Source organism: Nyctereutes procyonoides, unplaced genomic scaffold, assembly GCF_905146905.1.
Source record: "Nyctereutes procyonoides isolate TBG_1078 unplaced genomic scaffold, NYPRO_anot_genome, whole genome shotgun sequence".
Classification (NCBI taxonomy): domain Eukaryota; kingdom Metazoa; phylum Chordata; class Mammalia; order Carnivora; family Canidae; genus Nyctereutes; species Nyctereutes procyonoides.
In genome coordinates this window covers 85121619-85133246 of record NW_026575140.1, presented here as the reverse complement: position 1 = coordinate 85133246, position 11628 = coordinate 85121619, and positions in this window count along the sequence as shown.

Below are 11628 nucleotides of genomic sequence, written 5' to 3'. Positions count from 1 at the left end.
AGGGAGAGAGAGCACACCGCTGCTCCCCCTGGCCAACCTCGACCACCCTTTTAGCCCAGAGAAGGGAAGACCACCTTTCCTCTGCTGAGAGTTTGCATTTTCCAGCGAGCGCTCCCCACAGAAACCGACACCAGTGCCTCCTAAAGTCCCCGAGGCCCCGACTTGACAGGTACATTGGTCATTGGTCCGGCGGTCATTCATCTGGATCCTCCGAACACCTGCCAGAAATCTTCCAGAGGTGGTACATGAGTATCAAAGTTCCTTTCTTGCATCCTTAAGATAAGTGTGAATCCTTGCCTGGGGTTCACTTTCCGTCCCTTAGGCCCCTGTAGCTGAGCAGAGGGATTTGTGAATTTATGAAACTACGCAGCATTATTGTTCTCCAGCCCGCTGCGGCAAACCACCCTCTCCCAGGAGTGTGGTCTAGGGGTGATGGGACGATCTTCCCATTAGCTCTACACTCCACATCTTGTCCCCCTGGTGATGTCCACCAGGTTCTTCATGTTGGGGCTTTTCAAACCAAGTGGGCCTCACAATAAGGACTGTCCCTCCTTCCAAGCATCCAAACAACTAATTCTTCTTGCTTTACTCTGGAGCTCCCTTCATTTTTTTCCAAGCCTCCTCCACCAACCAAAAAAAAAACAAAACAAAACAAAACAAAAAAAACAAGAACAATAGGAAAGTTCTTAAGGGTATGTTGGCAAATAAAGAGAGGCTTTGTCACCACCGCATTCTTGAGTCTGTAGAGCGGCAAGGCGGTCTTGCTGCCACGTGCCAGGCTTTCATACCCAGCCCAAGACGCCCAGGGTCTGAGTCTCCCCAGGTTGTAGGGAAGAGGCGCAGGAGCCCACAGCAGCCTCTGTTCCCCGTGCTCTGCGTCGGATCAGCAAGCCCTTTTGCGAAGCAGCCATGTCCCCTTCGCCACTGGGAAGGAGGGATGTTTGTAAGACAGAACCAGATGTAGTCTCATGGTGAGGCTCCCAGATTTCTGCGGCCACGGCCTTGTTGCCTCCTTGTGCCACTTGGGTCAGGGGAAGCTCGATTTCGGAATACAGAGCCAAAGCAGGACACGAGGTAGGGTCGGCATGAGGGAGACCATGAAGGCAACATCTTAGGCAAGGTCAAGACACTGTCATGGACCCCTGTCCCCATCTGCCCGGACTCTGCTCTATGTCGAGTGGGAGGAATGGCCCAAGCAAGGAGAAGCAGGTCAGCGGCCTGCATCCCCCCACCCGCCCCAAGCAGGCCCTGCCCATGGGCGCCACGATGGGAGATGGGGGTGGAGACGGAGGAGGAGGGGAAGGAGAAGTATCAAGGGGTCCCCCCTCCTTTGGTGGCCCCTGGCCGCAGGACAGTGTGTCTGGGAGAAGGCCCTGTCCGGCCCGGCACATTTCCCCGTGGTCCTGCAGGAAAGCTGCACGTGGAATGCGCGAGGGAGCAGTCGTTGGGCTGAGCTGACACTCTTGCTGGTTCAATTCAGATGATCACTGGGGTGATGTCTTGTGGTCTTGTTGGCCTCACGTCTGAAAACATTCTAAACACACTTGGGGGGACCTGAATGTGGGGGCGCCGGGTGAGCAGAGCGCCCGGGTGGTGGCCCCCAAGCCCCCCCTGCCTTCCGTCGGCCCTCGCCAGGCACCTGCCGGCTTTCTGGGCCCACGCCTGCCAACAGCCCGACCAGGCTTCTCCCCATGGGTGTCCCCTCCGTGGCGTGGCTTGTTCTTCAGGAGGGAGGTGGCCTTCCCTGCTTAAAATTGCGGGTTGGCCAGCCCACGTCCCCCAAACACTAGATGAAAGGGCTCCTGGCGGACACTGCCTGGGTGCCAGGGGGAGGAAGGAGCCCCCAGGGGCAGGGACACAAGAGTCGTGGATGTGGGGCACGGAGACAGAAACACAGGGGCTCTTGGGACAACGTTCCCTGGGGCTGTGGCTCAGCAAGGAGCCCGGGACCACTCTGGCTGGTGGTCCGTGTGCCCGTGAGCTGCCCACCTGCCCTGCACGCACTCGCCCAGGAAGGGAACGAGCCCAGAAGCCTTGCCCAGGCCACACCGCCCCTCATTCCAAACATCTTGTAAGTCCCAAGGGCACTGGAAGAGTCCGTCTTCGGCCAAGCACAACTTCCTGCTTCTAAGAAAGGGCAGGGGAAAAAGAAAATGTTGAAAGAGGTTTTGGACACTGGAGATTTTGAGTTTCAGTAAACGCAAATGAATCAGCCACATGTGGAATAAATTTCTCCAGAAGTAAGGAAAGATGCTGTGAGTTCCCTTCGCTGGACCAGAAAGCGGGAAAGGGGTGCTTGAGGTGGGAGGCACGTCAGAGGCCCACAGGGAGGAGGAAGCCAGGTGAACGTGGGGTCAGGGAGAGGCGCCGGTGATGACAAGGGTCACTGCGGGCCCTCCCAAGGCCGCACCCTAAACGACCTCCTACCTTCCAGGTCTCTTACTAGCTCCCACTAAGCCGATTCCAGGCCCCCAGATCCTTGATGGCCTCCATATACACACATCCCCCTGCCTCTCTTTGTCCTCTGTCTCCCCCTGTGCTGCTTGGACTCCATGTTCCAGCACCTTCATCTCAGTCTCGCCAACAGCCCCAACTTCCCGGTCCCATTGACGTTCTGTGGAACTCAGTAGCAGAGCCTCACGCTCATTGTCTCATGCTAACAACCAAGCTCCACTGAGGGAAATCACGTAGGCCCCCCTCTAAAGTTACGGTCCTGGGATCCCTGGGTGGCGCAGCGGTTTGGCGCCTGCCTTTGACCCAGGGCGCGATCCTGGAGACCCGGGATCGAATCCCACGTCGGGCTCCCGGTGCATGGAGCCTGCTTCTCCCTCTGCCTATGTCTCTGCCTCTCTCTCTCTCTCTCTCTCTCTCTCTCTCTCTCTCTCTCTCTCTGTGACTATCATAAATTAAAAAAATAAAAAATAAAAATAAATAAAGTTATGGTCCTAGGACAAACTCCGACCCAAGCAGGCTCCTGCTGTCAGCTCTACTGCTGGTTCTCGGGAGTCACGGCACACTTCCTCCTCTGTCCTCATGATCCTGCCACAGTGCCCTTTCCTGTGAGCAGAGAACCTTACTTCCTACTGCCCAGCGGTGCCAAACGCTGCATCTGCCGTGAGAGCGGGGACAGAGGGGACCGTCTCACCGTTAACAGGTCAAGACACAGACGTGAATCTAGAGGAACAACATAATTCTACTTTATTTTGGCTTCAACAGACATATTCCAATGGCTGTCAAGCCCACAGGAGGGTGAAGATGCAGGAGATAATTTCTCCACCTTGTTAAATTAATCCCTCAGCTCCTCTGAAGCTCATAGCATACCAGGTGTAGCATCCAGGACTCACACATGGCTCAATGTCCCCATCGCGCCATCCTTGTCGCTCCCTCGGTTCTCCACAGAGTAATACCTTTCCTACCCAGGGAAATGGCTGTTCTCGCCTCGGCCCTGACGGGGTTTGTCAGCTGTTCCGGTCTGTGTAGTCACTGCTACGTGGAGCTGGGTCCTCAGATCTCAAGGGGGGCGGAGGGGAAGAAGGAAAGAGCCGTCCGAGGGACAGGTCCAAGGACAACGTATCTTAAAGGCCATAGGCTTTCCCCTGCGCTACCTTCGGCCTCCTGCTAGCCTGTCTCCAATGTGTTGTAATGGGGAAGATCCCTCTCTCGGCCATCTTGGCCTATCTACCAAAGGCCCCTGCTGTTTTCTTGGATTCCGATTGTGCTAGATTTCAGGAAGGAGGGGGGGGGGACCCTGCCCCACAAGAAACTGAAAGTCATCATCCAAGAATGCTCCATCTACAGCCACCAGTCCTAAGGTCTTACCTGTAGCCGTACCTGTCCTTTCAAAACCCATCCTCTCTTCCTGTTTCTGTTGCGTGGTGACTTATTTCTCTATTGCAACTAATCCCTTCTGGACACCACAGCCCCCCACCTTTTCAAGTCCTTCAGGGACCCCTCCCCCTCCTGTAGATTTAGCTTTTCCCTCTCCGTGGGCCCCCTGTCGTGAGAGTCTGAAGGGCGAGGCCTCAGCCTGCTGCTGTGGAGCCCTGGTCCTAGGTCTTCACACTCCTCTTGCTTGCTGAGCACCTGCTGCTCCTCCAACTATGCACTCTTCGCTCCCTCTGGGCATCCATATGCATTCGTCCCTCTTCCTGAAATGTCCCTTTTCTCCTCTCCTCACTTCAACAAACTCCTATTATTCGTCGAGCCCTGGATTCGGGGTCACTTCCTCAAAGAAACCCCCAGGTCGAGTTAAACACCCTCGTGGCGTTGTGCGCTTCGCGTTACAACTACGCGGCAGGCTGATAGGCCTTCCTGCCTTCACTGCTGGACCCACAGTCCGTGAGAGCCAGACCCCACGTTGTGTTGGCTTGCATACAGCAAGCACTTCATAAATGAAAAGAAACAAATGATCAAGTTTTTTCTCTACCTCCGTGCATTTACACCACCCCCACATTCCTCTCCGCTCTTTCCACAGTCACGCTTCGGAAGATTGCTCCCCCACCCCCACAGCCCCTAATAATCCAGCTCTCCTCACAACTGCCCACGGGGACTGTCTTGCCAAGGTCACCAAAGACCTGGTGCTAAATCCAGACATTCCTCTCTCCTACTGCCTGAGTTCTGGCCCTCCTTTGTAGTTGTGGAGATCTGCAGGGATCTACTCAGTCTTCCTGGGTGATCTCATACGCTCCCACAGTTTCCATCTTTTCCACATGCTGATCACTCCCAAATTTAAATCCTGAGACTGTCGGGGGTCCCCCAAGACCACCCCATGATTTGGAGATTCACCGAAGAATTCTCAGGACTCAGCATGTAGCTCTTCTCATGGCGGAGGTTTATCACAGAGACACAGCTGAACTATAAGGGACCAAGACACAGGCGGAGTCTGGAGGGATCCACAGGAGTCTTCCCTGTGCTCTCTTCCTCCTATGAGGGACCACACAGAGCACAGTCTTTCTCCCAAACCTGCTTGTGATGTATCTGCCCAGGGAAGCCCATGAGAGACTTGGTGCCCGATGCTTTAACTGGGGGCCCGTCAGGTCAGTGGCCTCTGCCTAGCAAAATTCCAGACTCCCAGAAGGAAAGTAGGTGTTCAGCATAAGTCACATTGTCTGCACAAACAGTGCAGGGAACCAGCCTTATCAGTCAACTGCTGACTGAGACAGTCTGGGAGCCAAGCTCCCAGATACCAGCCAAGGGCCCACCATGCAGTCAGGTCTTTCTAAGGACAGCAGTGGCCGGCCTGCTGTACTTGCTCCTTTCTGGCTGGAGCTGTCTCCTGAACCACAGGCCATGTGTTTCCAACTTCCCACCAGACTCAGTGTCCTCAAACTCACCCTCCTCCTCCCAGCTGTTGTGACCATGACCTCTCTTCTGTTTCTCTCCTTCTTCCCCACCCGTCCTATCCACTGGCCCCCACCAAATGCCACCACTCCTCTCTACTCCCACTGCTGCTCAGGGTCACCTCCCCCTAGGATGGCTACAACTGGCCTCTCCCCCACTGCTTGATATCCCTCCAATTTGATGCTCACATTATTCAGTTATCTTTCAAGCATGAAAATTGGATCACTTCATTTCTCCATTAAACCTTATAATGGGGGCAGCCCGGGTGGCTCAGCGGTTTAGCACTGCCTTCGGCCCAGGGCGTGATCCTGGAGACCTGGGATCAAGTCCCACATCGGGCACCCTGCATGGAGCCTGCTCCTCCCTCTGCCTGTGTCTCTGCCTCTCTCTGTGTGTGTCTCTCATGAATAAATAAATAAATAAATAAATAAATAAATAAATAAATCTTAAAAAAAAAAAAAGACCTGCAAACTCCTAAGCCACTCCCCCCCTCTCTGAGGACATGTGTGTTTTACCAGATTCTCACCAAGCCCTTTCTCATCCAAGGGCTTCACACATGTCCTTCCCCAGCCTGGGATGCCCTTTCCTCTGCCCACCCCTGGCTCCCCTTGGCTCATCCTCAGGGTCCCAGATTGAAGGTCACATCATCAGGAAGTGCTCCCCCATTGTCCCCAGTATAAATGAGGCTCTGTTACCCTCTTTCAGAATTAGTAACTGCAAATCTCTTATGTGCATTGTTCATGCCATGCCTCCCGCTCCTTCCCACTAGACTGTAACCCCCATGAGGACAAGAACTCTTTATTCGCCGCTGGATATCCAGAGCCAAGTTCGTGCCAGCCACATGGCTACATGCTGTCTCCACTGGCTCGGGCTGCCCTAGTGAAGTGCTATAGACTGGGTGGCTTCAACCACAGATATTTCTGGAGACAGGAAGTCAGACCAAGGTGCCACTATGGTTACTTCCTGGTGAGGACTTAACTTCCTTGGTGCCAGACAGCCACCTTTCCTCGGTACACATTGATGGGGAGGGAGTGGGCGCACAGGCTCTCTAGAGTCTCCTCCCATTGGGGCAGAAATCTCATCCTGAAGGCCCCACCCTCAAGACCGCATCTAAACCTACTTCCTCCTAAAGGCACCATCTCCAAACGCCATCACACCGGAGGTTGGGGCTACAACACAGGAACTCGGGGATGGGGTCCAGAGGACGTGCTCTCAGTGTTCAGGGAACAAACGTGGGACTTGCTGACAGGGTGGTGTTTCTAAAGTGCATATTTAATCTTGTTTCTCCTTCACTCAAAACTCCCTCATGATCCCCTCTGCCTGTAGCATAACTCCCTAAGGCCTTGGCACGACATCAGCCCCAGCCTCTCTGTCCAGTGTCTCTCTGGAGAGCTGCTCCCCTTTCTCCCTCGGGAGCAGGTTCAGTGCTTCTGTCTTCCACATCCCCAGCACCTCGGGGCCACCCCCTGCCCCCATCTCCGCAGTGGCACTAGGCCTTCCTTGTTTGAAGCTCCTGAAAGCGCAAAGCACCGAAGCAGGGTGGCTCATCTGAGGATGCCTGGGAACCGGATGCAGTAAAACTGCCAGAAACCTGAGCTCCTAGGAGCTGAGGAATTGTGGAGAGAAAACACATCCAAGGGAGGAAAGAGCCACCTGTGTGAGCTTGACCTGAGTCCCTCCTTCCTGGAGGGAGGAGGTTGGGCCAAGCATGGTTTCCATTACCCAGCACTAGGTGTCACCAGTTACACAGCCCCTTGCCACCCTAGGGAACTCCCCCCTACCTGCTGGGTGGAGCCCAGATAGTCCCACCAGCGCAGCATCACCATCACCCCTGCTGTCACACCCTGAGAAAACTAGGGCGGCCTTGTCATATCTCTACATGTGTCCTTCCCAAGTTTGGTGAATGATTAATGGGTGAGCATGGCACAGCAGACACTTGATCTGCACACATCTGCACACATTCTTTGCCTCTCTTCCTGTCCCCCATCTTGCAAGCCCATCCCCTGATTCCATGTTAAACCTGTGCTTTCCAGCCCTGGTACTTCTCCCTCCATACTTCCTCTTACTCCCTGGACAACTGGCATTGCCCTCATCATGTTATGAACTATGCCAGTGGATACTCTATCGATGCAGAAAATAGTCCATAATTCCTCCTGTCTGCATAGCTTCACCCTATCTGCTGATGGAAATGAAATTTAGGGGAGAATTTCCTAGAACTCCAGTCTCCCATCATATTCCAAATTGAAAACTGACTCTGATGTCACATACATGGCGAAAGGGTCAGCGTATGTGTTAGGAAAGCAGCAGGCCGAAAATCAGATGATCTGGCTTCAAATTTTGTGTCTGTCACTCATCATCTAGGTGACCGTGGGCAAGCTACATAGTCCCACTGAGCCTCAGGTTCTTCATCTAGAAAATGTCCTGCCAACCTCAGAAAATCTGTCTAAGAATCAAGATAAAAAAAAGTTGTATGATGGTATTTTGGCAAATTATAATATTCTACATAAATTGAGGGAATGCCTTAAGTATTAGGAGATTGAGAGCATCACTCGCTGGAAAAATATTCCAGTTACAATCAAACCCCTGGATTGGAGGAGAATGTGAGCAGAAAAGAAAGAAAAGAATAAAATAACCTAATTTAGTGAACACTGGAACTCCCAGCGTAATTCACAGCATGATGTCATATTGGAGAGAATTGGGAAGAACCAAAGTGCAAACCTGGACCTATTTGACTCCGTGGTCCAGGACGTCAAACCCAGTGCCAAGCTTGGCAGCATGTGGAGTGTGGACCACACTCTCTCCCCTCTGAGAGCTGAGTCTTTGGGAAATAAACACAAGATTTGAGGACCAAAATGTCAACTCTTGTTTTTTTTGTAAGAGCAAAAGATTGGAAACTACCAGTTGCCCGTCCAGCTGGGACTGGTTAAATAAATTATGGAAATTCATTCAATGAAATACTATGCAGCCATTTAAAAATATGGAGGGGACCACAAGGTGTTGAACAAAATACATTGTATGCTACCAACTGTGGGCAAATGTGTGTGCATATGTTCATATGTGTTATTTGCTAAAGGGCTTCCAAAGTCTGCCCTTAAGGATATATAAGACACTGAAAACACTAATTACCTCTACAGAGGGAACTAAGAAGCTAGGAGAATAGGAACCTGAAAGGACTTTCCACTCTCTGTCCTTTTGTGACTTTTGAATTTTGAACTGTATAACGAGACGAGCTTGCATTGTGTGTGCACATATGTGTGTGCGTGTGTGTGTGTATGTACATCGGCGTTATCGGACTGAAAAACATCTTGGACCAAAAGTCAATGGGCTCCCCATTTCCTAATGCTTAGGTCCCCACCCTAAGTTCGGACTCCATGACCCATGTGGGAAAGGGATGAGGGAGGGGGGATCAAATCCTGACAGCACGTGAAAGACAGGAGCAACGGAGCACAAGCCACAGTCTCCGGGCAAGACAGCCACGGACACAGCACCCCTTCCCCCCCAGTCTCGACCGAGGGAAGAGAGGGATTGGGAATTTCTCCAACTGGATATCATCTCCCTACTGTGGTGGTGTCAGGAGTGGGATGACAAGCGTCCTCCCTAACAGTACAAGGAGGGTGAGCATCAGATGGGGGCATCAAAGGTGGGTCACACGGGTAAAGCAGTGGGGCTGGGGAGGTGGATGCCCAGAGGGAGGTGATTAGAGGCTACAAGGCTAAGTCGAAGGATTAGGGGTAAAAATAAGTGGTGTCAGGGTATCATGGGTCACAGACTATTCTAAGAGCCAGAAAATGAGAGGATGGCCCGGAACAGGGCCCGAATATTCTATATTGCATCCATTAGCAGGATGGAAGAGTAAGAAAGATGTAACCTCTGGTTGGCACAATTATGGAGGATGCTGACAAGACGGGTCAATGACAACCCGCCCCCGTCCCGGCCTGACTCAGTCGGGTTCTAAGGAAGCCCCTCCCTTTCCTGCTCCCTCCCGCCCCCACTGCACTAAGGCCCTGCAGTTCGGTGTTCCAATGTTCTGTTTTACATTTGGTTTTGTTCAGCAGCAGCGCCTGCTTAGCCAATTTCTGCTGGAGGAGCCCCCGTGCCAAGAAACGACACAAGAAGAGCAAGGCCTGGGCAGGCTCAGAAAATGCCAGAGATGTTGCCACCAAGCCTCCTCCACCCAGGCTGCCAGGAGAGCTTTGCAAATGGAATCAATCTGAATGGAGCTGATGGGAAACATCTGAATGGAGGCAGCCAGTACAAACAGAAACTGCTGAGTTTCCCACTGCAGTAGCCTGGCTTCTCCTCCTATTCGCTGGCTTCTCTGTCACAGGGAGGACACACGCTGCTTCTTGGAAAAGCCTCCGGACCAAGATGGTTAACCTTGACCTCACAGACCCCGCTGGCCCTCGAGGCCACCCAGCGCACCCTTTGCCCCTTTGCCTCCGTCGCTCACTAGGTTTGATACGTTTTTATAAAGGGCAGGTGGGAGGTCGATTTGCTCACAGTAGGCCGCTTTCTTTTCCCTGGAACCCGAAAAGATCAGAAAACCTCACCCACTAAGCCTGTATGTCCCCTGTCACCCCCAAATAAGAGGCCCAGATACCTCCCAAGCGTAGGTGAGGAATCTAGGGTGTTCCTCTATGACTCCCAAGCACCCCGATGTCCAACGAGCCGGGGCAGCATTCGCTGCAATGCATCGCAGATGAAGTTATGATAAAGGAATGTGATTATTTCCTTGGAGCTGATGGAAAAGAGTTAGGTAATAAAACCTGGACAGAGGTTGTCTAGCAAATTCCAAGGACGGATCCTAACTAATACCTGGCATTGGTTCCTAGGCTTCTGTGTCTTCAGAGCAGAAAGTCAGGACAGTCTCAAGAGGTATTAACTGTAGATAGATGCTGTTTTGGCAGGGTCCCGTTTCCTTTCCCTGATCCCGCTTTCACCACGCGGCCTCCTCAATTTTAAGTTAGAGCCGTTGGCCAGCTGCTCTCGCGGATCGTGACCACCGTACCTTAGCGTCATGCTTTTTTTTTTTAAGATTTTATTTATTTATTCATGAGAGACACAGAGAGAGGGGCACAGACACAGGCAGAGGGAGAAGCAGCTCCATGCAGGGAGCCCGATGTAGGACTCGATCCGGGGTCTCCAGGATCACGCCCTGGGGGCGCTAAACCACTGAGCCCCCCGGGCTGCCCTTAGCGTCATGCTTTATCAGTTTGGTGCTCGTAATGTTTAGCCAGCATGGATCGTGCCACTTAGAGATTTGGCAGCTGGGGAGCTTCGGTCCAGGCCCGGGACCACGGTGATTAATGGTGCCGTGATTCAGTATTTAGGAACCGTCGAGCCACCCGTCCCAAAACAATGAAACCATTGGTCCGGGAGTTGGTCTGCTTCTCAGGTTCTCGGAAGGATAAGTGAGCTCCGTGTTACTCTGAGCATAAACATTATGCTGACCTTGATCCAGGAATTTAAACAGTGTCATTTAATGTAAACATTAGCGAATACCTTCTTGCTGAAGTGGTCTGTTTTCAGGATGGGTTAGGGTTTCTTCTCTACAAAAGCACTTTGGGGCCCTGGATTTTAAACTCCCGGTCAGCTCTGCATTTCTTCTCTCACTTACTTCGCCTGGCCTCCCAAGCAGCAGCACCAGCTTCTAAGGTTGAGGGAGCCCTCTGCTGATGGCCGGGGTGTAACTTCATAGGACAAAGCGAGGCAAGCCGGGCAGTCTGAACAACCCTCGGATCCCAGAGCCGTAACTTGCCTCTAGACCCGGAGCCAGGCTTTGGCTGTCAAAAGCCAGGCTCTAGACTGTTTCTCAGACTGTGCATATTGTTTCGGGTTTTATTCTTTCTGGAAGTAGAAGACACAAGGTCTGGAAAGCGGTTCTTGTCCTACGCATCAAGAGAGCTACACGTTGCTGCGCATGTTCGCGCACGGGCACGGGCACAAGCACACACACGCATGCACACACACTGCAATGGATCCCCTCCAAGAAGGCTCTGCTCGGTGTGTGCGTGTCCTGAGTAAAGGAGTGGGAGGCGCCTGAGTATATATAGCAGCCCAGAATCATGGGGCTGGATTTAGGAACATTCGCCCTTTGTGGTGTGTCCAGATGAAGCACTCTGATGAGACCACAGCCTGGAAGAGGAATTCTTCCCAGCAGCTGTGGCCTTGAAGCTGGAGGTTAACAGCTTAACACCAGAGTGTGGTACCCGATTCCAAACTCTAAAAATTAATGGTGATAAGGGTGGGCTGCTTGCCAAGGCCTGTGGTGTGAATCCCAAGAGAAAT